At 36.9% G+C, this 26,516-nt stretch overlaps 1 pseudogene; it reads right to left on the reverse strand.

Annotated features, from left to right (window-relative positions):
* Positions 1-292: 292 nt before the first annotated feature.
* Positions 293-13,719, reverse strand: LOC138169915 (heterogeneous nuclear ribonucleoprotein K-like; annotated as a pseudogene).
* Positions 13,720-26,516: the final 12,797 nt, after the last annotated feature.

Genomic DNA, 26,516 nt, shown 5'->3' on the forward strand with positions numbered 1-26,516 from the left:
GAATATTCACTTTTTAAACAGAAACAGATAAAAACAAAATAAAAGATGCAGGACTCCTTTGGTTCTTTACTAATCTTGGAAAAACTTTCCAGAATACTGCTTCACACTATAAAAAAGGGGAAAAAAAGGGGGCGGCTAGGTGGCACAGTGAATAGAGCACTGGCCCTGGAGCCAGGAGGACCTGAATTCAAATCCCACCTCAGACACTTGACACACTTACTAGCCATGTGATCTTGGGCAAGTCACTTAACCCCAATTGCCCTCCAAAAAGCAAAAAAAAAAAAAGTAAAATCTAGAAATAGAATCCTTCAGCATCTGCATACTGCATCATGGTGTTTTGCGGTAAGTAATATGCATTCTGTATCTGGTCCTGAGTTCCTGTATTGGAAATAATTTGACCTTCAGATCCTTCCAAAGGCTCATCAGTTTTGATTGATGCTCCACAATTATGATGCATTTGATTCACTAACTGCCTTTCACAATAATAGATCCAGCCAAATCTAGGAATAGTTATTTGTGTTGTAATAACAGGTCCACCAAGATCACTATGTGAGTTGTGGCCCCCCACATAGGAAAAATCATATCCAGAACCAACTATGAACTCATGTTATTTAACCTGTGGTTCATAAGCCACATGTCATTTGGAAGAACTCCATGTATCTATTGCTGAGGTCCAAATCTCATCAGCATTAAAACCAACCATGCCATTGAATGGTCCCAGGGTCATCCTTGTCATAAACTATAAGATTACCTCCTCTAGATGGTGGAGGTAGAGTAAGAGTAAGATTTTGAGCTCTGCTCCCACTCCTGCCACCATTTCAAGAAGGTGGTGGGGGTCCTCTGAGAGGGCTCATGTCATCATAATCTCTTCTAGATGGGGACATAATATGTCCACCACAACCAGGGGACATTCTATTCAAAGCGTCCTTTTCCCTGAACCAGAAATCATATAGGGTGTCCTGGTCAATCATCAAATATCACTGTGAAACCACCATAGTCATCAGTTTCATCACTGAAATGGGGATCATGGGGTTATACACATCCTTTGATGGGAGACCCAGATATAAGATCCAGTATGATCTTTATGAACTCCACACCCCAGCCAGGCTTTCCACCAACAAGAACAACTCTACCCATGGAATAAGGACAGCATTCCTGGAAAAGCTTGATTGTTGTCTGAGTGTTATCTTGAAGTTCTTTGACTTCAGCACCTTTGACCCTGATAATTCCTCCTGCCAGACTCTGGTGAATCAACAGTCTTAATTCTCAGTCAAAGTCGCTTCTTTTATAGTGTTGGCAATTTAAGCATTAATTTAAGCATCTGTTGCTGTCATCAGATTCCAGTGGGAGCTGGTTGGTTGCAGTGGGAGATGGCAACTGCAGGCCCTCTTCCAAACTAGGGATGATTAATTTTTCAGAATTTCTCCAATTGTTTCAATATCTGCACTGATGCTCAACATGTACTCAATCTGCTCTATGGAACAGAAACACTGGCATTTTAGTCTGTAGGAATTGCTATAATTTTTCCATTCTCGGCTACTGCTTCAGCATTCTTGCTTTGCAGCAAAATGTGCAGTTCAACGCTTTTGTCGGTGTTTGTAGATCTTTTAAAGGCCTGTTCCTTCTTCATATTTTCAGTAGAGTGCGTGCAAAATTCACAACTGTTTTCAGTATTAGGGAAGGTTGTTTTTTGTCCTAGTTTCTAAGTCTCCATTTTCTTTTTTTTTTGGAGGGCAATTGGGGTTAAGTGATTTGCCCAAGGTCACACAGCTAGTTTTTGTGTTGTGTCTGAGGCTGGAGTTGAACTCAGGTACTCCTGACTCCAGGGCCAGTGCTCTCTTCATTGAGCCACCTAGCCACCCCTCTCAGTCTCTATTTTCTAAGATTAAATGGGCAGACAATTGCAGGAGACCACTTTCTTTTCTATTTAGCCACTACCCCAGTTGATTGCAGAGAGCAAGCACAGAACCCCCACTCCCCTTGCTGAAGTATTTTAAATTAAAAATCGAAAACTTTATAGTTCTCTTAGAGGGAATGGAGAGTCACTGGAGTTTACTGAGTATAGGAATGACAGAATCAGACTTTGGAAAAATTCCTTTGACCAAAACATTGGGGACTTAGAGCTCTTATAGATTACCATGACATTACAAAATAGCAAACCTTTAAGCAAGGAATTACATAGACTTCTGAAACTAAACTTGGGAGTGATTCTGAATGATTCTCAGATAATTGTGTGATTATGGATCCGTTACAAAGCATTTGCCTATAGGGTGGTCAGGTGGTGCAGTAAGAGTGCCTGCCCCAGAATCAGAAGACCTGGGATCGGTTCCAGCCTCAGATACTTAACACCCACACAAACATAACTGGCCATGTAACCTTGAGCAAGTTACTTAACCCCAATTGCTTTAAAAAAGAAAAAAAAAAACATTTGCCTGAAAGGAAAAAATATTCTCAATATGGTTCTGAGAAATGCTGTTATTTCACCTCATAATCATCACCACCACATAATCATTGCACCCTGTTCTTTCAGTCCAGAAATTGGTTCACAATCTTTAATCATGTAATTGTCACATAACATAATTCTATTCATCATGCTGCTTCAAAGGTAAACAGAGTGCAATGTATTCGCCAGTGGCACATGGGCGCATATTCATCTCTTGCACACTGGAACCTGGGAGCTTAGAATTCTCCATGCATGTGCCTTGTCAGTATTCAACTTTAATACGTTCACAGGTATTCCACGTATTCGAATCTTGCAAAGGCAGCTTAGTGATACATAATTTTAAGTAATACTGGCACAATTTTTAAGCCTCACATAATGGTTTCACCTCACTTTTTTGCAAAAAGAAAATGACGTAAGATCTGTGATGATTATGCAGTGAAATACAGCCAATAAACCTCTCCTAGGGAGAAGTGGGTGATGGAGAGGAAGTAAAAGACAGTTTTCTCCTACTCTGATTATTTATTGAGGATAAAAGAAAATCTATTTCTTTGTATATTATCAAATAGTTGATTTACATGACTACTACTCAGTTAAATAGTTCCTTCATATCTTTTATTTTACTCTTAAAATTCTGTTTCTTGGTAAATAATGATAGTGACACACAGTACAAAATATCTCAATCTACCTCAGGTCAGGAATTCCAGTTTCAGAAGTCTATTTAACTCCTTGCTTAAAAGCCTGATCTTTTGTGGTGTTTTGGGAATTTGTAAATGCTTTAAGTCTTCAAGCTTTAGGTAAAAAAGAATTTTCTAAAAGTTGACTACATCATTTATTCCTATAATCAATAAATTCCAGTGACTATCCATTCCCTCTAAAAGTAAATATAAAATTCTGTTTTATATTTAAAACACTTCAGAACTTTGCCCCAACCAAACTATTCAGTTTTATTGCACCATTTCAAACACTTTGTGGTCCAGTTGAAGTAAGTGTCTTATTAAAATCAAAAAATTACATCTTCCATCTGCATAGCAAAGGTTTATTCCTTTTTCAAAAAAAAAAGCTGTAGTAGGAAAACCTCTGGGTTTTAAACTCAAATTATGACAAAGTCTACTACAAGGAAGAGATAGCACTCTAGAAAAGAGCTCTGACTAAAGTCAGAAGTTGGTTGCAGAGGGAAGCTTAACAAACTCATGACTAATGAAAATTCAACTGGCAGGAATCAGTCATGACCATGAGACCATCTGGCAGAGACTGTGCATCATGCAAGACCAATGGGAAATTGGTTCAATGAAAACAAAAGAATGACTACAAGAAGATATAAGATAACTTGGTAGCTCTGTGCAAGAAACATGAGTTGTGCCTCTACACATTTCTTGGTCACATCTTTTGCATGCAAATATACATCTCCATATGTTTGCTCTAATTAACATGTTTTCTTTATTTGTCCTCTCCAACTAAGGGTGGATATATTTGTGTGTTTGCCACAGGGTTTTATATTTTTTCTTTTGGAGAGGGGATAAATTATTGTTACTTTTCTTGCTATGCCATTGGATCAAATAGTTTTTCATGTGAAGTAATTTTTTTCGGTTGACTGAATAAGATAAGATAAACATTTTATTAAAGACTCATGAACACTTACTAGCGCTGTGATCCCAAGAAAATTAAGTTCTGTTTTCCTCCATGTTCTCTATTGTAAATGGCAATAATAACAAATCTATTTCCTACTCAAATTACATAATTTTTAAAAGCCCTTACCACAGGGTGTGACATATAATTGCAATCAATAAATGTTTATTTCCTTCCTCCTTCTTTCCTTCCTCCTGATAAAAAATATTAAAAGAATATAGTTCAGGACAGATGCCTGGGAGATTCCACCAAAGACCTTAATATAAACTGATATTGATAAATTAATGACTATTCTTTGAGTTCAGTCATCTACTCACTTTAGGATAAATCAAAGTATACTAATTATGTGGTCTCTATTTTTTCTTCTATCCCACAAGGACAGCTGATGACCAACAAATATGCCTTGAATAAAGAAGTGAATATTGATAAACTATTGCAAGATTAGAATATTAAATATGCCTAAAATGATAAAGGAGCCAGGAATTTACCAGGAAAGGTTAATCCCACCACTCCCATCCTCCAAATCTAAGATATACTGAGGTGAGGTGAAGAAATAGTACTAAAGATAAGTGTATATGTGAGAAGATACAGTGAGAATAGCTCTGGTTCTGAAAACACAGACCTGGTTTTAGAATACTCCCTCTGACCTTAACTATCAGAGTGACTTTGGGCAGGGCACTTATCTTCCCTGGTCCTCAGTTTCCTCATCTGTAAAATGAGAAGTTTGGACTATTTGTCCTTTATGGTTCCTTTAAATTCAGATCTATGACCTATCTTATGATATTGTCATTCTACTAAGAATGATCCCGGGTACCTCAGGCTGCATTCCTTAAATTACAAAAAGCATGGATTTATTTCTGCTCCTCTGAATGTTGCCACAATAAGGGAGACTATGTAGCTGTTAATCTGTAAGGGAAGAATACTCTAACTTCTACTGGTAACCTTGAGGAGACACTGATCTCAATCCCATTAAAGAGACTCCATATCGTCAGCACACAAAATCTAGGAGAAGCTTCTTTGTTGGGAATTATAGGATATGCCATAATGCTGCTGTTTAAGAGTCTGAGGAAGAGAAAAGAAGATGGAGAGAAAAGAAATGGAGGAACAGAATTGGGAAGGAGACAGAGAGAGAAACAGAGAAACAGAGGGACAGAAACGGAGAGAGAATCAAATTTGACTACGTTGGGGATGAATTTTATGATTTAGGTCTACATATAATTCTATATAGTTGGATGACCAAGTCAATAGGTAGGCAGAGTGTTGTGCTTGGAATCAATAAGATAATGTCTCAGCCTCAGTTTCCTTATCTGTAAAATTGGGATAAAAATAACTCCTACCTAATAGGGTTTTTGTGAGGATCAGATGTAATAATATGTAACGGAATTTACAAATTTTAAATCTTTATATAAATTATTTTATTGTTGTTCAGTGATTTTTTTCAGTTATGTCCCACTCTTCATGACCCCATTTGGGTTTTTCCTGGAAAAGATGCTGGAGGGGTTTGCCATTTTCTCCTCAAGCTCATTTTACAGATGAGGTACTGAAACAAACAGTGTTAAGTGACTTCCCTAGGGTCACACAGCTAATAAGTATGTGAGGTCAGATTTAAACTCAAGAAGATAAGTCTCCTTGACTTCAGGCCTAGCATACTATCCACTGAGCCATTCAGCTGCTATAGAAAAGCTAGCAACTATTATTTTTATTGTTATTTTCTCATATGTCTATTTGTGCTTATGTTCTTCTGGTAGATGTGTGTGTGTGTGTGTGTGTGTGTGTGTGTGTGTGTGTGTAATAGTCTTATATGCTAGCCTGAGCTTGAGATACTGGACACAGAGAACGATAAATAGTTATGTAGTTTTAGTCTGTCACAAAATCAGCAATAGCTATACCTTTGACAACATTGTTTGAATTTTGTCCTTCTTAGGGGAAGGGGGACATTAGCATTTATATACCACCTACAATATGCCAGGCACTATTCTTACCACTTTTTAGAAATATTGTCTCATTTCAATGCCATGATAAGCCTACAAGGTGGGTGATATTGTTATCCCCATTTTCAGCTTAATGCTGCTTGTCTTTACCTCAGACCTGGTGGAGTACTACACAGCTTCCCACATGACTGGTGTACTGTCCTGGTGACCTGGCCCATTCCCTTTGTTCTTTAGTACTCTGGCCTAGAAACAGGAGTTCAGAGTCTTTTCCTAGTACCAATAATTTAGAGCTCTGTAGTTCTGTTTCTTCCAGGATTGGACCCAAAAAAGGTTTTTACCTCCTGAAAAGCGCTGGTCAAGCTGACTGTCAAGAGTCAAAGAAATTTCCACAGCCTGAAGTCAAAGTCTCTATGACACTGGAAGGAGGGAGGGGGAATGTGGTACAAGGTTGGATTTTTATTTAAGTCTATGTCAAGACCTTGAGTTTCCTAGTGCAGCCATGGCCTCACTGATGGTAGTGCAAGAATTGGGAGATGAGTGCTTAGTGAGGTCAGGATCCATTAGTATCAGTTCCTAGCATTTCCCAGTTTTGTTTGTTTGCTTTTAGCTTCTTTTGAAATCTGGGTGAGGAACGCCATGGAAATAACTGAAATTGCTTTATCTTTCTTATGAGTTATATTTTGGAGAGGTTTAAGATGTCACGGGGTCAGAGAAAATGACTAGTCTGCCATGTTTTTTCTCACTCCTTTACTTTCTTAAATAAAGATGGTTTTCTACATTGGATCTAAGGTCAGGGGAACTGAGTTCAAATGCTGAGTGACATCTACTAGGTGACCTTAGGCAAGTCTCTTTAATGTCCTTGTGCCTCATTTTCCTCGTTTGTAAAACGAGAAAATTGAATCTTTCCTCTAAGGTCTTTTTTATCTCTAGATCTATGATCCAAAATGTTGCTGTGACAAGAAAATAAAAAGACAGATAGCAAATGATCACTTTAGCCCCATAACTTTCTGAATATGAGTTGATAATCTGAAGCCACTTTTAAAGTATGTGCATTTTTTGTGTTAACATGATGAGAAATTTCCTGCTGCTGATTGGGATGCTGAACTTCTAGAGTGTAAAGCATGATTTTCTCTCCATTGCAATGAGCTTTTTAATCAAAGACATTGTTAAACAAAAATCCTAAAGTATATGGCATTTCCCCAGATTACTGTGTTTATAATTTTCAAATTTCACAGCTCCCCAAAGAATGATTTCAGCTGTATTTACATTTCCATTGTGGCTGCTTTTATCTGCTTAGCACTGACTTTCTGATGGCAAACATAATTCTTATTGTGAAGAGACCTACATCTCAGCTTTCTCTCAAACTGTAGTAAAACTCATGATGTGTTTTATTTTTGGAATTTCATGATAGTTCACAGAAGCTTGTTATTTTGATGGCCTTGAGGTTTTATGAGATAAAAAAGTAAAATTCATAGAAATAAGCATAAAACATGCACATTTTAACTCACTAGTTACCACTTTTTGAGAGTTTTTCCAAGTCCAGATCTCCACATAATTCTTTTAGTTGATTTGATAGATCACTAAAGAAAAATTATGTTTGTCTTTTCAATGATATAGATAACTCATGTTCAAGTTAATTTTTTTTCTCCTTTTGTTCAGTAAGTTAAGATGTGGGCATTCATTTGTAAGAAATAAACCTGGATGACATTTTTATGAGCAACATAAATCAAAAGTCTTAAGTTGTGTTTATACCAACAACTAAGTTAACTATTTGGTGGTGCTGGTTGGGGAAAGGGGCAGTCTCAACTTCTCTTCATTGTTAAAGAATTGAATCGCTTTGTACTTCAAGATATGGCATCAAAGCTAAAGATTGTTTTGTATTGTGAATTAACATAGAGGTCAGATGATATACAACTAGTTTTTTATCCACCCATCAATCAGTGAGTCAGCAAGTATTCATTAAGCACTTATGGTACTATGTACCAGGCACCATGCTGAATGGTAGAAATTTAAAAGAGAAAAAAATCTGCCTGCAAGGAATTAGGAAAGAGAAACTGTAATTCCAAATAAAAATAAATAGCTTCTATTAATTTCTCTAGACATCTTTAAAATGCCTAGAATTAGACAACATTTAGAATTTTCACAAATTTACAGTAGTTATTAAAAAATTCAAGACTTTAGGATGTAACCATCATAGGAAGGTAAATCTCAGCAAAGTAGAAGAATGTGAAATAATAAAGAGCAATGTAAAGAAAAAGTGTACTTCTTGGATGGAGGACAATACTCTATGAAGGAAAGAAGTTCTGAGGAGAGGGTAATTTTTATACTACAGAAATTTGGATTAGAATTCCACCTTTGACATTAACTAACATAAACTAACTGCATGACTATGGTCAAGTTACTGAATGTCTCTGAAGATCACAACAGGTTAGGCATAAAGCCCTTCAGGATTTGAAATTCTTCCCAATTTGGGAAGAGAGGAAACTAACTTGGGAAATCAGCTCTTGGAAAAGGGGAAAGGGGGCAGGATTTTTTTTTTTTAATTTACTCAGGAGTTTGGAGACTTGAGGAGAAAGAAGAAAGACAAAGGAAGACATAGCAGTCATCCCCTGACACAATGAGAGTTACACAAGAGAGAGGGACCTTTCTAAGAACAGGACTGACTGGGAACTGAAATCTCAGGTTGCTGTTAGCTGGTTTTGTTCTCTAATTAAGGATATAAGTGTAAGACGTTTCATAACTATCTTTCTAAGTACAGAAATACCATTAATTCAGGTCTTGTTAATAACTCAACTTGTTGTTGGGTTTTCTTTTGTTTTTTTGAGAGGGGAAGGCAGGGCAATTGGGGTTAAGTGACTTGCCCAAGGTCACATGGCTAGCAAGTGTTAACTGTCTGAGGCCAAATTTGAACTTGGGTCTTCCTGACTCTAGGTTCAGTCTTCTATTAACTGCACCACATAATGTAGACTCACTAGTCCTGTTTTATAAATTTACCTCATAGAGGAATCAGGGTTACACAAAGGTTTCCTTTCTCTTTCGTTTTTTTTTCTTTTAATTTGTAAAATGTGGATAAAATATTCATGGTATCTGTCTCACATTTTTTTTTGGTTTGTTTCTATGAACTCACACTTGTAAAGTACTTTGCAAACCTTAAATTTGAGCTAAATAAACAGCAACTGCTTGGTTTTCTTTAATCAAACCCATCAATCTCCTAACCTAGCCTCTTCCATTCACCTTAATAATCCTTCATCTGGTTACTTTTTGTACCCTCTACAGAAAGAAGGGAGAAAAAAAGTAAATGCTAGTTAAAATGAGTCAGAGCTACAGACCAGCCATCTGCTACAAAGGAAAAACTATAGTTGAGTCCTATAGTCATCTGACATTCCTCTCGCTCTTCCTCTCTCTATCTAAAATTGATGTGGTATGAATAGTTGTATACCCGAATCTCCACACCTCTGCAAAAAAAAAACAACAGTCATTGGCTCATAAAATGTGGAACTCACTGATTGCTAGATGAGCAACCTAAGCATTTTCAGTTGCATAAGCACTCTTTTCTCCACATCACACCCACTTGTTTCCACCTTCTCTTTGCCTCCCACTTCTTACATTTCTTACATTTATCAGAGCACTGAGTGATTGTATCTCTTATTCCCTTACATTTGAGCTGTCAACATCCTGTATGGTAACCCATGTTTTAGATCTCACATTGAAGATTAGAATTAGTACTGCCCAACTTTATGAGAAAACTTCTACTTCTAGGTGATCTTGTACTAATCAGAACAAATATGCAGAATCATGGAAGGAAAATGGGGAAAAATCTAGAAAAGTCACTCCCAGTTGTACCATAGAGGTGTAATAATGCATTAGCACTATTATAGTGATTTAAGGTTTGCAAAGTACACGGACTAACTAATTTAATCCTTACAACATTCCTGGGACGTAGGTGCTATAGTTATCTCCATTTTACAGATGAGGAAACTAAAGCAGACAAAAGTCAAGTGAACTATCTAGAGTTACATCAGGGTTTAAGGCTAGATTTGAACTTGTTTTCCTGTCTCCAAGTCCAATATACTTGGAAAGGAGGACTCAGACATATGATTGTCAGTTACAAGAAAAAGAGAAGCAATTAGGTCAAGAAAGAGCATAAAACAAGAAAAGGGGACATTTAATGAAAATAAAGACTGGGAGAATGAATATATATCTATGTCATACTCAAAAAGCAATCACCTAGCCTTTGTTTGGAAAAAAAGATCTCATATAAAGTCGGAATCTTCTCTCCTTCAGGGAAAACATACCCAGTTCCTTCAACCAGTCTACATATGACAAGCCCTTCACTGTCCTGGTTCTTCTGCCCTGGATATTCCAGATCTTATTTCTAGAATGTAGTACCCATAAGAGAAAACTGTATTCCAAATGTGGTCTGACTATAGCAAAATACATTGGGACTATCACCTCCCTCAATATAGAAACTACATTTTTGTTTTTCCTAAGGTAGACTAAAATAACATTAATTTGTTTTTGTATCTAAATTTTTCAATGATCTCACAGGAAGATATAATTTTACATTTTAAATATTTCACTCCCCCCCATTTTAATTATTGCTTTTTCTTTCTTTTCTTTTTTTCTTCTTTTCCTTGGAAGGAAATTTATGTTAAATCTGGATAGCATACTAAAAAGCAGAGATATCACCTTACTTGACAAAGCTTCATATAGTCAACGCTACGTTTTTTTCCAATAATAATGTATGGCTGTGATACTAGGAATATAAGAAAAGCTGAGCACTACAGAATTGATGCTTTTGAATTGTGGTAGTAGAGAAGATTTCTGAGAGTTATTTGAATATCAAGGAGATAGAATCAATAAATATTTATAGAAATTATTTCAGATAAGTCTTTGGAATGACAAATACCAAAGCTGAATCTAAATACTTTGACCACATAATGAGAAGACAGTAGTCATTGGAAAAGGTCCTGATGATGGGAAAGATGGAAGTCAATAGGGAAAGGGGATCCTAGAGAATGAGATGGATAGATAATGTTATGGAAGCAACAAATATGAGGTTGGGCAAACTTTGGGAGATAGTAGAGAGAAGGGCCTGGTGTTCATGGGGTCACAAAGTTGGATATGACTGAATGACAGAACGACAAATTGTGACCATGTCACACATCTGCTTGAAAGTCTTCATTAGCTCCCTTTTTCCTAGAGGACAAAATACAGATGGTTCCACCTGAAATTCAAAGCTTTCTACAACCATCATCAATCAGACTTCCTGACTTTACATTACTCCCATTCATGTACTTTAAATATAGTCAGAATTAAACAACAGTGGTTCCTGAGCTTCTCATTTCTGCTTCCTCCCTGAGTTTGCACCATATATCTCTTATCACTGCAATGACTTTTTTTTCATTTTTGCCTCTCAGAAGACTCATCGTCCTTCAAGTCTCAGCTCAGGTGGTACTTCCTCAATAAAAAAATCCTTCAGGCTCCCATTTTGTATAAAGTTGTTTCTCTCATATAAGTGTGTTCTATACCCGAACAGAATAGAAGTTATAGGATGTCATTTTTGTGTCAATATTCACGGTGCCTACTCTCATGTCTTACCTGTATAGAGAAATAAGATAAAAGATTCAGATCCCTAGAAAGGATCTCATAGGTCAGGTAAATACAATCCTCATTTTATAAATGAATAAATTAAAGTCTAGAGTTTTGATGCTACTTTACTATAGATGCACAAGTTGGGTTAGAGGTGGGCTTTAAATCCAGGTCTGTTAACTTCAGACTGATACCATGTATCCTAATAAAGGAGGAGTTGAATGGAAGTGTGTCAAAACTGGATATTTCAGGAATAGTCCAAATAAAATTCTTGAATTCTACATAATACTAGAACTGAAGATCTCTAATATTTCTTTCAACTTGAAGTCTCTTTGACTATATAATTTCGCTATCTATATTTTAAATATTAGGCAGGAAATATGGATATCATCCAATCTAATATATACATAAGCCATTTTTAGCCTCTAGAAATAAGTAGAAAAAGGTTAGAATTATTAAATATGTAGTTCAATATATAGATTGATATTTGTATTTTGATTTTTGAGATAGTGATGTTAAAATATGTTTAGCATTTTGGGAATAGGTGTTGAAAAAACATGTTTAACAAAAAACCTGTAAATTAATTCTTTCCTTTTTTTCTGTTTAAAGGCAGAAGATTGTGGGATTATTTCCTCCTCCTCATTCCTCTCTCTCTCTCCCCCTCTCCCACCCTCCTAAGTAAGAACTATTTGTTTGTTTTTGACCTAAATAAAAGTACTTTCTGTGGCACAACAGGAAACTGTCTATGTTCAGCTGTCGCAGCAGGGACTAATAAAGAAGAAAAACTACTCAAACTGAGGTCTTGTACAAAAAAAAAAGAAATAGGAATCCACAGGAAAAACTTCATTCCTTATTAAGAGGTAATAGCTATATCTTGGTCTAATGAAAGTGATTAGAAGTTATAACACAAAATGGAATTTTCATAAAAATAGAAGAGAGAAAACAAGCTATAAATCCATCATCAAAATGGTTTTCCTCGTGCCTTACAACAGTAGTGTCTAACTCAAATAGAAAGAAATCCCAACTAGCTGCATTTTGACTTGGCACATGATAAATTAACATTTTATATGCTATGTATTTTCTACGTATTATATCTGTATATTTTAAAACAATTTTAATTACATTTTATTTTGGTGGGGAGGTTGTTTTCAGGTCTATAGTTCACAAGTTTCACACTTATGTCTTACATAGAGAAAAGAAAGATTTTACTGCTGTCTTTTACAATCCTCTTGACTAATTCATTTTGAAAGAGCAATAGCACTAATAATGAAGTTCTGGATCTAATAGCTTATGAATAAATCCTCCATTGACTATGTTCTTCATTTCATTCATTTCTGTGTTCCTCTTGAATTCTGGTAATAGATATTGGTCAAAGACTGTATTTATAATATACCAAAAGAGAGCCATAGATATAGAACTAGAGGGGACCTTGGAAGTCATGTAGTCCAATGTAATGCCATGTATGAGCAGCTTTCCAGAAAAAATGCTACTGTGAACAGCTTTTAAAGATCTGATTACACATTATAGTGAATACTCTATTTATGCCATAACAAATCAAAGCAAAACATTCATAGGAAGTCAAGGTACAGCATTCACAATATTACAACTTATCACAGAAAATCACAATATAGTATTCACAACAGCTTATCATTAAAATGGCCACATAGTTTCCACCATAGTGGCCACAAATTTTGAACAAAGAACAATCATCTCAAAGTACAATAGTTAAAGTCTTCCACTCATGGGGCATGCTAAGTTAACTCAATCAGTCACTTATTCAGCAATCAGTTATTAAGTATCATTAATCACTAAGTACAATCATTAGAAAATACACAGACCCTCCACCCCTAGGTCACTAGTAAACTACAATTTCATCACTACTCAGTACCCAGGGAGAGGTCTTTTCATCTTGACTCAAGGCAGGCAACTCCTACCTGAAACCAACAAACAGTCACCTGGATTCAAAGTCAGACAGCTCCCAGTTCCTTGTCCAGCGTTCCATGTAAGTCCTGCTCCACACTGAAGTTCACAGGGTCCAGTCCATCTCAAATCCTTCATAATTTCCGTTTCCGGGAATTCAAGGCCCAACCAAGCTACAAAGAGACAAAGTCTTAGCATCCCAGTCATGCTTCCTGAGTCTTCTGCAGCTTGTTCAAAAAAATCAGAATCACACCACTCTTATCTAATCTGGGGGCGGGGTTGGAGGGAGCTCCTGGGCTCCTCTTCAGCCTCCTGCGCTCCTCTCCAGAAGAAGTTCTGCCACCACAAGTTCTCAGGAAATTCTGACTGAGTTCTTAATTCTCATTTCTCTTCTATAGCTGCTCTGCTTTCAGATGCTGGTACCAAGAAATTCTGACTATCCCTTCCTGGCGCTTTTCCTTATATACACACAGCATTAGCTTCCTGTTTCAGCCAACCCCTTTCGGTTATGTCAGTAATGGGAGACAGGTGCTCATAGCTTCTGTTTCCCCAACAGAGGCTTGATGAATTACTAAGTGCTTAGTACCTGCTACCTTTGCCAACAGAAAGCGATCTTCAATTTCAAATTAATTTTCATTACATCCGACCACTTCATTTAACAGATAAAGAATCTGTTACACCCAAAGACTTATCCAAGGTAAGGCACTAATGTATATCAGAAGTAGGATTTGAACCAGATACTTGGATGCAGGAGTCAGTGGTTTTTCTTTTCAACTATATGCATCTATATAAATTTATTCTACTCAACTATATTCATCTATATAAGTACAACAAGTCTTGGTCCATGTATCCTGATAAAATGGCATAGGCTATATTTTGTTGTTGTCATTTTTGTCTTCTCTAAGACCAGTAGAGGAGGTGCTAAGGACTGTTCTTTTCACTAGTTACTTCCAACCTTGCCAAAACCCAGAACCTCAAATTCTGGAACTCAAAAAGCTGCCTCTAAACCTAGTCATGTACAACTCAAAAATGATGATTGGTCACCTACTCAGAAGATGAAACACAGAGCAGAAGTCAAGCAGAGCCCCAGGCCCAGCTGGGCAGTTGAAAAGTATTGGCAGAGTAGAAAAGAGAGAGCAAAGAGCTCTTTTCTCTAATCCCCTCTGAAAGTCTAGAAAGAGTTGCATTATTTGCTTCAAAAGGTGGTTGAAGCAAAGTGAGTGAATCAGAAGTTCTCTTTACTTATAAAATCCTCACTAAGTCATTAGCTCCTCTAGCTCAGCAATCAACAAGGGATTTACTACCTCATTTAAAAATACTTCAGTGCACAAGCACTTTGACTACAAGTGGGCAGGGAATTCATCAGCATGAAAATGCTGAGTGACTAAGCCTCTAGAGTTCCTAGAAGTTTCCAGGCACATACTATGGGATAGGCCAATCCAACCTTCACTACACTCTTAAAACAGAAAATCATGTAAAATAGCATGCCTAGGGAAGCTTTCCTTTAATAGTAAGAATGATAACAGATTTAAAAAAAATCTAAGTAGAAGTTCCCACTCTTCTGTTTCCAGGATCTCATAGTTCTATTTGTCACTTGTAATGCATTTCAATACATCCATGACTATCCTATCATATTATATTCATAATTGTGCTATCATATTAAAATTAGTGCCTTTTCAGTTCAGTGATGCAATTCCACCCTCTGCCTCCAATCACCAGAATGAATCACTTGTAAGGCCTTTCTTTGAATACTAAACAAATAAATAGGAAAAAAAAATACAGGGTCAAAAATGTAGGAGATAAATCTATATTAGCTGAACTCTTTGACTACCATTTTAGGCCTTTATTTTGATAATTTCATTTTAAAATTCAGTACCCAAGCACCTTTTTTTTTCCAGAATTAGATTTTTGGTATAATCAATGAAAACTTATTCACTATTTAATCAGGTAATAGATTGAAATGAAAATGGTGGAATTTATGTAATAATTTAACTAATGCAAATTTGCCATGTTAATTATAAAGATCTTAGCAACAGGAGATATTGCTATATTTTTTACCTTTTAATTCAATCAAAAGTTGCTGGCAAATATATCTAGGTTTATTTTCTTAAATGAGATTTATTGTAATTGAAGGACTAGAATGTAAGTTACTTGAAATGGTTATGGCTTATTTAGGAGCATTCATGCCCCTTCAATACCTCTGGCATGGGTTAGAAAAGATGGAAACACATGCCATTATTTTGAGAATCTTTGGAAGACATTGAAGAGCACATATATATTCCCAGTTAATCTACTAACAAATATTTATTAAGCACCTACCATGGTGCTATGATAGAAGGTAAGGTTACAATCAGAAAGAATAAAACAATGCCTAGTCAACATGAACTAACATTCTAATGGGGGAGACAACAAATACATAAAATATATATCCAGTATGAAGTGAATGCATAGAAATATTATATACTTTGTGTGTACGTGTATGCGTAATACTAGGTAGTTTGGGGGAAAGGCACTAATACTTGCTAGGATTGGGGAAGACTTCACAAAAGATGGTGTTTAAGCTGTATCTTAAAGGAAAAGAAAACCTTTGAAGCAGAAATTAAGAAGAATACATTCCTTCAATGGAGGGAAAGCCAATGCAAAGGCACAGAGATGGAGAATGGAGTGTTCAATAAAGAACATAATTTAGGTCAATTTGGCAGGATCATAGACTGAGGAAAAGATATTTGTCTCCAGTAAGGGAAAAAATTGTATGGTTATCTAAAGGCTGAACAGAGGAGCTTATATTTTATCCCAGGGCCAATTCAAGTATTTATGCAGCACTTACTCTGTGCCAAGCACTGTACTAAGTGCTATGGATACAAATGCAAGAGAAAACAATAACAGATGCCTTCAAAGAACTTACATTTTAATGAGGAAAAGACAACACATAAATGGGAGCTGAAAAGCAGGAGGAAGAAAGAAAAGTTGGGAGATGTGGGAAGGAAGTTCCCGAGCTAGGATATGGTAGCAAAGTCCTGATATTAAAGGATGGCTGATCTGGGTCCTTTCTCAATATGGTAGCTCTAAAAAGAATTCACAAATGAGAAGAGGAGACTCCCAGCGATGGAGGGGTAAGGTAGCTGAGGCCAAGTAATGAAGTCTGGAGAAAGAAGTAGAGCTGGTTTGAGCAATAAGAAGTCATTTTGTGTTGGCTCCTATTGGAGAGAACTGGAGTTGTTTGAGTATGAGAATCACATAGTCAGATCCACACATATAAAAGAAAAATTACTTTGGCAGTAATTTATAGGATAGAATGGAGTGGTGAGAGAGCTGAGGCAGGAAGACCAATTAGGAAGCTGATGTAATTATTTACATGAGAAGTGAAGGGGGCTTGACCTAAGATCATAGCTCTGGGAATGAATGAAGGAGACAGATGCCAGAGAAGATAAAACATGACAACTGATTGGATATGTGAATTAAGGGAGCAGGAAGGAGTCCAAGATAATGTTGAGATCATGAACCTGGGAGAGAAGGTGTTACCTTTCTCAGAAATAGGGAAGTTTGAAAAAAGGATATGTTGAAAGGTGAAAGATAATGAATTCAGTTTTAGACATCTTAAGTTTAAGATAATTCCAGGAAATTGAGTTGAAATGTCTAATAAATAATTGGTGATATAAGAATAAAACTCAGGACATAAACTAGGGATACCTGTATAGTTCTAGGAAATATCTTCATAGACATCATAGGCAAATCCATAGAAAATGATAAAGTTACCAAAAGAGAATTGGTAAAGGAAGAAAAGAAGCAGACCCAGAAAAGAATCTTGAGGAATACCCACAATTAGGAGCTTTATTATGGATTTTTTTTTTACTAGTGAAGATCTTTAATTAAAAGGGACTGAAATGAAGCAGTCTGAAAGATAACAGGTGAACCAGGTCAGAATAGTGAAATGAAAACACAAGGATGAGAGAATATATAGGAAGAGAGCATGGTCAACTGTGTCAAATGTAGCACTTCATTCTCTTATTTACTTTTCCCCAAAACTATGCACAATGAAGACACAAAAGAATTCCTCCTTTTCTCCAGGCCCAGAATCCCTAAGATAAGACCTGCTATCCAACTGGGAAATCCCTATCTTCTTGGAAGCTTACTTTATTAAGATCAAGGAAGAATAATATTGTAGCTTATTTCATGTGAACATCTTTGGCACCCAAGGAAATGATTCACAAAAAAGAAATAGCAAATTCTGACATTCTACAATGGAAAATTTATTGTTCCTCATTTTGGGGGGTTCTATTGATTTTTCTTTCAATAGGAGTTGGAGCAGAAGATTGGAAACAGATTAGAAATCTTTATATTTAAAATTTTTAAAAATATTGGAAAAATTTGTAAATTTTTAAAAATGCTACCTGTATTTTTCAACTGCTTTTTCTTATTCAGAATCACCTATAGCAAGGGGATAGTACTTTGGTTTTGAAATAGAGCCCCTGGGGCACATTTGAGTAGTAAGGAACAGATAGTACATCATGACTAGCCATGCATTACATCTGCTGCTGATGCTATTATAATCCAGTTTGCTGGCAAAACCAAGGCAAATATCCTACTTTCCCTTAATTAATTAATCAATCAGATAAGACTGTGAACAGACACTTTTTTTTATGACTTCATATCTGTACATTCAGGAAGTTTTCCTGTATGTCCTAAAGACCCAGGAGGGAGCAGACACAGCAAGGGAATGTTCACACTTTCTTTTACAATAGAAATCTAAGTTATTAGTTTTATGTGATTAGAATAATACACAATGATAGAATCCATGGATATCATTAGAAATGATGCTCAAGAATGAAATATGTCTCAGGGTAGGAAAAGAGCTGAAAAAATATTTTAACTCTGATTTCTATAGCAACATTTTTGCATTTAATAATATTTTTTTCAGTTACATGTAAAGATAGTTTTCAACATTAATTCTTATAAGATTTCAAGTTCCAAATTTTTTCTCCCTCCTTCCTTTCCCTCTTCCCTCCGCAAGAGAGTAAGCATTCTGATTTAGGTTATAAATATACAATCATTATAAAAATTTCCACATTAAATATATTATAAAAGAACAATCATAACAAAAGAGAAAAAACATGAGAAAGAAAAAAAATTCAGTAAAAATAGAATGGTTCAATCTACATTCAGTCTCCATAGTTCTTCCTCTGGATATAGATAGCCTTTTCTATCACAAGTCTTTTGGAACTGTCTTGGATCATGTATTATTAAGAAGAGCTAAGTTTATCAATGTTGACCATCACACAATTTTGCTGTTACTATGTACAATATTCTCCTGGTTTTTGCTCACTTCACTCAGCATTAGTTCATGTTAAGTCTTTCCAGGTTTTTCTGAAATCTGCCTGCTCAACATTTCCTATACATCAATAGTATTCTATTACATTCATATATCACAACTTGTTTAGCCATTGCTCAAATGATGAGTATCCCCACAATTTTGGGGGGTTTTGCCATCACAAAAAGAACTACTATAAATATTTTTGTACATGTGAGTCCTTTTCCCTGTGCTATGATATCTTTGAGATAATGACCTAGTAGTGATATTGCTGGTTCAAAGAATATCCACAGTTTTATAACCCTTTGGGAGTAGTTCCAAACTGTACAGCAACTTATTAATGATACAACTCTATCAAAGTTAATCACAGCCAATCAGCTACTTGTAATCCTAAAGAACTGCCTAAGGAATATGAAATTCTGGAGGGCAAAGGAGCTGGGATTAAAACCAAGAATCATCTACCCAGCAAAACTAAGTATCATGTTTCAGGGGAAAATATGGGAATTCAGTGGAATAGACAACTTCCAAGCATTTTTGATGAAAAAACCAGAGTTGAATGGAAAATGTGACATTCAGATACAAGAAGCAAGAGAAGTATGTGAAGGTAAAGAGGGAAAAGAAATCATAAGGAGCTTATCAAAGTTGAATTCTTTACATTCCTACATGGAAAAACAATAATTGAAACTTATGAAACTTTTCTCAGTAAGAGAATAATTGAAGGTAATAGAAACGCATATGTATATATATATATATATATTGAATATATATACACATACATATATGTCTATATAGGAGGGTATATGGGCATATGAATACATATGTGAATGGGAGTATATATGTTCACAGGTATACATAGATAGAGGGCACAGGACCAATTTAATGGGAAGGGACAATGCTTAAAAGGTGAAATTAAGAGGTGAAAGAGGAATATATTGAGATGAGATGGGGACAGACAGAATGGAGTAAACTATCTCATATAGAAGAGGTAAAGGAAAATTGTTACAATGGAGGGGAAGAACAGGAAGGCAAAAGGCAATGAGTCAACCTTACTCATATTGAATTTGGCTTAGAGAGGGAATGACATACACACTAAATAGGGTATCTCACCCTACAGGAGAGTAGGGGGGAAGTAGATGAGGGGGGAATGATGGAAGGGTGTAGCAGCAAGCACCCCAGCATTCCCACGGTGGCTGCCAGAACAGGTTCTTGGATCTGCAAATCAACATCTGGGTTTTTCAAAGCCAGGGGGCTCTGGACAATGGCTTCCCAGAATCCAAATCAAATCACAGAACACTTCTCAAAGTGAGCCCCAAAACTAAGCTACACATCAGGGCTTATATAGCCTTCTCCTGGTTCAGAGAATGTAACAACCTTATTGACTCACTGGCCAATCAAGAAGTATCTACTGAAAAACAAGCCTCCCACCCCAGGCTCCATGTGCACTTTAGCCTAGGGGCAGGGAAGATCTTCAAATTTACATTCCCATTACATTCAGCCCCAAGATCTTTCATGCCCATAGCACAGACAATTTACTTTTTAATTAGAATTGACAATCATAGGTCACATTTGCAACATACATAACTGAAGTTAGCGAAGTGGCCACTGGGCCTTAAACAAACACAAAGTACATTGCATTGAAACTTCAATTCAAAACAAGAGTCCAAATAAAGTTCTCTTGGGGGGAGGGGGTGTCCTTCCCCTCACACAGCTCCAGCCCCAGCTTCCAAGTACAGAGAGGGGGCTGGGCAACAAAACCAACAAGGTGGGGTCCTTGGGGGTCCAAGGCACTTCATCCCACCCACCATAGTCACAAGTCCATCCTCCCCCTGGGTCCCAAACTGTGGGATGCAGCCTGGAAACACACTCAGTGCCCCTGCTTTGCTGCTCAGTTCTTATCTTTTCCTGTGGCTGAATTCCGAACTCCTGGGTTCCTTCTCCTCCTGCAGGCGGCAGCTGCTCCTGGCTTCTGCCCAGGTCGTGATGCAGGCAGCTCACCATTCCTGCTCTCAGCTCAGCGAAATCTGCATGCAGGCCATTCTTCTCTCCTGCTCCATGGCTCCACAGAGTCACAGCTACCACAACTGGGAAACAAACAATTATCCCAGCCCCCATACTTTCCTTTTACTCTGCAGATCCTGTTCGTGACGCCATTTTGTAGCAGCAAGCACCCCAAGCGTCTTCAGGGTTGCTGCCACCACAGGTTCTTGTATCTGCAAATCAACATCTGGGTTTCAACATCTGGGTTTTTCAAAGCCAGGGGGCTCTGGACAACGGCTTCCCAGAATCCATATCAAATCACAGAACACTTCTCAAAGTGAGCCCCAAAACTAAGCTACACATCAGGGCTTATATAGCCTTCTCCTGGCTCAGAGAATGTAACAACCTTATTGACTCACTGGCCAATCAAGAAGTATCTACTGAAAAACAAGCCTCCTACCCCAGGCTTCAGGTGAACGTTAGCCTAAGGGCAGGGAAGATCTTCAAATTTACATTCCCATTACGAAGGGAGGGCAGGTTGTGGGGGAGGGAATTTGGAAGCACCCAGTTTTGAAAAGGGACAGGATCAAAGTTGAGAATAGAACAAGTCAGGGGTGGGATAGGAGGGAGGGAAATATAGTCAGTCTTTCACAATATATCTACTATGGAAATGTTTTGAATAGCTACACATGTACAACCTATATTGAATTGCATCCCAGTAAGGGTGGGTGACAAGGCAGGAAGGGAATGAATTTGAAATTGAAAGTTTTAAAATCAAATGTTTAAATATATATATATATATAAAATAAGATATAAAGTCACTGGGCTATAGAGATCCATCTTGCCCTATTGGAAAGTCGGAGTGGGTATGGGAGAAGGTATGGTAGAGAGCAGATTGGAGGAGGCAATATCCAGTGGGATCACTATTTTAGGGTGGTGGTTAGGGGAAAAACTGGGAGAAATTTGTAACTCAAAACTTTGCAGAAATGAATGCTGTAAACTAGAAGTTAATAAAGCATTTGATTAAAAAAAAAAAGAAAAGTAGGAGGGAAAGCTGACAATTCAAACACAGTAGGATTTCCTTGAGGGCAGGGATTATCTTTTGTTTTGCATGTATCTTTATTTCCAGAATTGACCACAGTGCCTGGCACACAATAGATGTTTAATAAATGCATGTTGATTGTATAAGTAGTTAATCATGTCTCTATGTATCTACCTACCTATCTTTCATTTTCTATATCTTATATACAAGTGTATCACTATGAAATGGTGGCTTGTTGTAGTAAATCAAATGTGAAATTAAAAAAAAAAAGAATTGCCTGGGGCATTAAGAGGTTAAATGGATTGCCTGTGTCCTACTGTCACACAATCAGTATTCATCAGAAGCATGGCTTGAACCCATGTTTCCTGAGTCTTACACTGGCTCTTTATGCATTTATACCTCAAAACCTCTTCAGTCAAAAAAACAAGTTGACAATAAAGTCCATAATTTAATATTGGTTCAAGTATCATTTCATACACTAAACTGATATCTGAGATAAATGGCAAAATACTTAGCAGTGAATGAAATTTAGGGCAGGGAGGTCCACCAAGGCATATTCAGGATGCCAGCTTACCTAAAAGTTTCTAGTTGTTCAAAGGCTTGGCAGATGGTACAGTTTCAGTATAGTGTCACTTCATCATTAAAAGAGATATTACATGCTGAGTTAATTCAATCTAATTGATTGGATTTTTGTTTGTACAACAGTAGACAAATAAATACTTCAAGTGAATATGACTCCAGAACTATTCGCTTAATCCACATATATGTCCTATTTGTTATATATTTAATTGATATTCTCTAATGTATTTTTTACCCTATATATATATATCTCCTTTGAGATATCTATTGCGGTACCCTTTTGTTATTAATTTCTGACTTTAAGCAATTTCATTCTATGTGCAGGAAATTTGCTAGAGCCCCACTCATGCAAGAATGTGGTAGGAAGATCTTCAAATCTTTGTCAGGGAGGTCATGATTCTAGAAATACTAGAAAAATAGACTCAGGAGAAAATCATTTCACCTGTCTCAAAATCCCTGAGCTCGGCAATACGAATGGTCAGACAGGAAGGTGAGGGAAATACATATTTATGTAAAAGAGAACATGTGCCGTATACTTTGTTAACTGAATCTCTTTTGCTCCTCACAACCCTGTGAGTTAGGTACTGTTATTATCCCCATTGAGCAAAAAGAGCCAAACAGAAGTTAAGTGAGATACCCAATATCACGCAGCTAATAAATGTCTGAGGCTGGAATTCATTTGATTATCTTTCCCTTTCCCCTTCTCCTTCCCTTTCCCCTTTCTATTCTCCCCAGTGAAGCTGGATATTCAGATGATATCTTTCTGATTCCAAACCTACTGTTCTATCTATTATGCCATCTAGCTGCCTGTAAATGAAGAGTTATAGAGTGACAGAAATAATTAAAACATTAGAAAGTTTTTATTTGTACTCTTAATAAAGGAGAGTTCAAGCAGATAGGGACAATGGAGTTTAAACTCTTGAAAATGTAATTCTTACTCCCCATAGCAATCCAGAGGTCTACATTCTTATGCATTATGGGGACCACCATCTCATCACATCTCCTGTCATCCTGACATACACAGCATGACTCCAGCATAATCCTAATCTTAGTATCCCTGTCACTCATTGTTACAATGTTACTCCCTAATTTGTCTTCAAGTCCAAATGTAATGGAAATGCAAATTTAAATATCTTCCCTGCCCCTAGGCCCTTTGATAGGCTTAAGAGACTCTGAGAACCTTCCTTGATTTGAAAATATACTCTGCCCCCTAAGAGGCTGAATGTCTTCACATAGAACCTGTGGCAGGAGGCTTGGTTTTCAGGAATGCCCACACCTTGAGGCTGTGTGATTGGGTAGTGGGTCAAGAGGGTGGTTACATTCTCTGACCCAGGACAAGGCTATGTAATCCCTGAAGTGAGACTTTGCTTCGGGGCTCACTTTGAGAAGTGTTGTGTGACTTGACCAGATGACACTCTGGGCAGCCATTGAGAGCCCCCTGGCTTTGAAAACCCAGATGTTGATGCTTCCCTCTCTGGTAACTGTGATTTGGTATGGATGTACTGGTTGGACACTTTGGAAGCCTGTCTGCTTGATCTGTTTCTCTGTCTTGTAACTTCTGTCTGTATACTCTGATGTTCGGGGTTCTAACCGTTTTCCCCTGAACTAGGCAGATGATATATGTTTGATTGATTAAAGTAAGCTTGTTAACCCATTTTGAGGTGCTTTCCTTTAGAAAAGCAGATCTAAGAACCTATGTTGGCAACCACCCTGGGGATGCTGGGGTACTTGCTGCTACACCAAGTTAACATTGGCACCCCTCTCCCAGGGTCTTATTCTATCCTAATCCATTAGTTACACAGGTAGTTCTTTCTATGGGATGAACAGTTGTTCCTTTTTCCAGAAAATTAAACCTGTCAGTAGATTTTTTTGTTGTCTTGCTACCATCACATTCCCTGCTCCCTTCTGGGGATTATTCTTTGTACCAACAATAGTTCTGCCATATCACATAGACCTATAAATCCCCCAACACCACTACAGATAAAATTATAACTTGATGCAATTGTGTCTTATCTATTTCAATGTTATTTTATGAAGGTATAAAAACAAAATACAGTCTAAGACAGATTTACAGTTTGATGTCTCCCATTCATATATCAAGATCCTTCAGGAATCTCTGGAAAATCTAACAACAGAAATTACCTTCTTAATGATCCTCTGATAATAAACATCAGGTGAGGTATCAAAAAGAGAAGTGTATACTTTCCAAAGTTATCAGTCATTGTGATAGAGAAAATTCAGCAGAGTCCAGTCAAAAAAGATTTCCATATATATGGATGGCTTCCATATGTATGGATGTCTTCCATATGTTCTTGCTTAAAGATGGAGTTTTGCTGCTATTGTATAAATCCCTAGAATATCACAGAGTCTGGTCAAAGAAAAAAACTCAAAGGATTTTGGTCTTTCCATTCACACAGGAAACTTCAAGTGTTTAAAGAATGTCTGTTGTCCATATATCAATATTTCTTTGGATGGAAACTCTATATAGCTTGTCCAAAGTTATATATATCTGGGACAAATAGTTCAGATCAACAATTATCTGGGTTGAGAATTGAAAAGTAGGAGGAATGTGGCTAGATTGCTTTTAGGATATTGTGAAGTTACTTCATGACCCCAAATTTCACTCAAAAAGAGGCCTATATTTTCAACTTTAAAATATTAGTGCCATTGTTAGATGACAGTGAGGCATGTCTCTGAAGAAATAAAAGATGAGTTTCAAACAGAGAGCAATCGAAAGCCATATGTTAGATATCACCAGGCTGTAACCTTTAACCAATGAGAAACTAAAAAAAAAAAAGAGGAATAAATTGCAACATCAAAGAATTATATGATTTGAAGAGGAAATAGAGTTAACACATGGCAAGACCAAATGATGTTAGATGGACAATTAGGATGTGTTGCTGCTACCATCTAAATATCAGAAGTAATATGGAAAGGTCTTCAGTATTTTGCATGGACCTCCCTGGGTTGACCTTCTAGGAGTGGAATGAGAAAGAGTCTAATGAGATTGACGGGAATAGATGAGTTAGATTTCTGCATCATTGTAGAGAATTCCCAAACTGATAATATCACAAATCCATTTGAATAATTAAGCAGAGAAAAAGGCTACCAACTTCATTTGCTCAAGTACCTGAAAAAAATACCTATATTACCTTGAAACTCAGTTCTGGAGGAGGAAAAATCTCTTCCCTGCATGTAGCACAGGACAGTCAATAGTACTAACTAAAACACAATTCCAAAAAAAAAAAAAAAAGGTTCATTTCCTCTCAGGTAAACTGACTTAATAAAAGCGTAGGTTCTTCAAATACATGAACCAGATATGCTGAGAGCTTCTTCTATGGCAATGTTTTATATGCAAAAATATACACACACATATAATAGGAAATTATATTAACATCTCTCACACTGAGACTCTCTATCCATCTACTGTCATTGTATATAAACTTGATCTTGGTAAAAGAATCCCAAGTCACTTCTGATGTCTCTGTTGGGACACAATGCTAGATCTGCATGGCTGCTAAAACAAACACTAACTAGTCTGGCTGCTCTGGGAGCTTAACATACATATCAGCCCTGATTTTATAAGGTAGATAGTGTCACAGGAAATTGTCCCTGAAGCAAAACTTGCTTCTCTCTCCTCAGTCTACCACCTGTATTACCATCTAGCTAGATTTGTTACCATGATTTGGACTTTTCATTGTAGTATACGGCAACATTACAGGAATGACATGGGAATTGCATTGGTTTTGTAGTCAGAGGATATGGGTTCAAAGCACATTTTTTACACTTAAGAGTTGTATGAACATGGGCCGGTCATTTACATTCCTTGAATCTTAGTTTCCTTATCTATAAAAAAAAGAGGATATTGGACTAGATGGCTTTTAAAATTCCTTTCAGCTATGAATCTGATTTATTGAAAGGAAGAAAGCAGTTTCAGCATTCACTTTCAATCTTTACTTCTATAGGTGATTAATGCTTTGGCCCTCATGGTTTCTCTCATTAACACTGACTGGTTTTTTATGTGTAGGTTTTTTTCACTTTTGTCAGCCTACTTTCTTCATCTCAATGCCAAAACATCTATTTTATGTGGGTGGACAG

Source organism: Petaurus breviceps, unplaced genomic scaffold, assembly GCF_028583685.1.
Source record: "Petaurus breviceps papuanus isolate PSGF00001 unplaced genomic scaffold, PetGlider_PUasm1.0 38, whole genome shotgun sequence".
In the NCBI taxonomy this organism is placed as follows: domain Eukaryota; kingdom Metazoa; phylum Chordata; class Mammalia; order Diprotodontia; family Petauridae; genus Petaurus; species Petaurus breviceps.